The sequence below is a fragment of the Plectropomus leopardus genome, unplaced genomic scaffold, assembly GCF_008729295.1.
Source record: "Plectropomus leopardus isolate mb unplaced genomic scaffold, YSFRI_Pleo_2.0 unplaced_scaffold613, whole genome shotgun sequence".
NCBI classification, from domain to species: domain Eukaryota; kingdom Metazoa; phylum Chordata; class Actinopteri; order Perciformes; family Serranidae; genus Plectropomus; species Plectropomus leopardus.
The window spans coordinates 1-1,494 of record NW_024667399.1 but is presented as its reverse complement, the minus strand read 5'-3'; the positions used below and the strand labels follow the sequence as shown (position 1 = coordinate 1,494).

The 1,494-nt window shown below is 46.8% G+C and overlaps 1 long non-coding RNA gene across 1 annotated transcript; it reads left to right on the top strand.

The window, feature by feature from the left end:
- Positions 1-234: 234 nt before the first annotated feature.
- Positions 235-923, top strand: LOC121939802. Its single transcript, XR_006105523.1, has 3 exons — positions 235-432; positions 598-693; positions 780-923. It is a non-coding gene; the product is annotated as an uncharacterized LOC121939802 (long non-coding RNA).
- The last annotated feature ends 571 nt before the right edge of the window (positions 924-1,494 follow it).

Genomic DNA, 1,494 nt, shown 5'->3' with positions numbered 1-1,494 from the left:
TCTGTCTGTCTCTGTCTGTCTCTGTCTGTCTGTCTGTCTCTATCTGTCTCTGTCTGTCTGTCTGTCTCTGTCTGTCTGTCTCTGTCTGTCTCTGTCTGTCTGTCTCTGAAATCACCAACATGTAAAAATGAAGACACAAAATGTTTCAATACAAAAACAAAAATTGCCAAAACTTAAAAAAAAATCACTTTTTCTGTTTTTCTCTTTAAAAATGTAACGGAAAAAAAAGAAAAAGCGAAGGCGTCATTAACGAGACAGAAGAGCTGACGGTCGAGTCAGAGAATGTTTGTCTAACATTTGACTCAGAGTCCTGGAAAAGTCCTGGAAAGTCCTGGAAGTGTTGTGAAATGTGAGTGCTCCCTGCTCTCTGTCTGTCAGGTGATTCCAGCCTGGAACATTTCTCCCATCAAGAAGACGAGCGACGCCAACAAGGTCAAAGTTCACACAGCTGATTCCACAGACACTGTCTCCGAGGACAAAGACTAGAGTCTGACAGTTATTTTGCCTCTGTCTCTGTCCCTCTGTCTCTGTCCCTCTGTCTCTGTCCGTCTGTCTCTGTCCCTCTGTCTCTGTCCGTCTGTCTCTGTCCGTCTCCAGGCTCCTCAGTTTGTGGACATCCCTCTGGCTGATGAAGACTCCTCTGATGAAGAGTACCGTCCTGATGAGGACGAGGAGGACGAGACGGCTGAGGACGTGAGGCTCTGCTCTGATTGGCTGCAGTTTCTCGCTGATCACTGATCTTCCGTTATTGATTCTTGATTATTGATTTGTGCGTGTAGACCTTCCAGGAGAGCGACATGGAGAGCGCGGCGTCGTCCCCCAGAGGAAGTCGTGTGAGCAGAGTGGACGAGGACAGCTGCAGCCCCTGGCAGGTAACCGAAGCCCCGCCCCCTCTGTGACATCACAGCATAGGTGAAACTCTAACCCCCCCGCCCNNTCTGTCTGTCTCTGTCTGTCTCTGTCTGTCTCTGTCTGTCTGTCTGTCTCTATCTGTCTCTGTCTGTCTGTCTGTCTCTGTCTGTCTGTCTCTGTCTGTCTCTGTCTGTCTGTCTCTGAAATCACCAACATGTAAAAATGAAGACACAAAATGTTTCAATACAAAAACAAAAATTGCCAAAACTTAAAAAAAAATCACTTTTTCTGTTTTTCTCTTTAAAAATGTAACGGAAAAAAAAGAAAAAGCGAAGGCGTCATTAACGAGACAGAAGAGCTGACGGTCGAGTCAGAGAATGTTTGTCTAACATTTGACTCAGAGTCCTGGAAAAGTCCTGGAAAGTCCTGGAAGTGTTGTGAAATGTGAGTGCTCCCTGCTCTCTGTCTGTCAGGTGATTCCAGCCTGGAACATTTCTCCCATCAAGAAGACGAGCGACGCCAACAAGGTCAAAGTTCACACAGCTGATTCCACAGACACTGTCTCCGAGGACAAAGACTAGAGTCTGACAGTTATTTTGCCTCTGTCTCTGTCCCTCTGTCTCTGTCCCTCTGTCTCTGTCC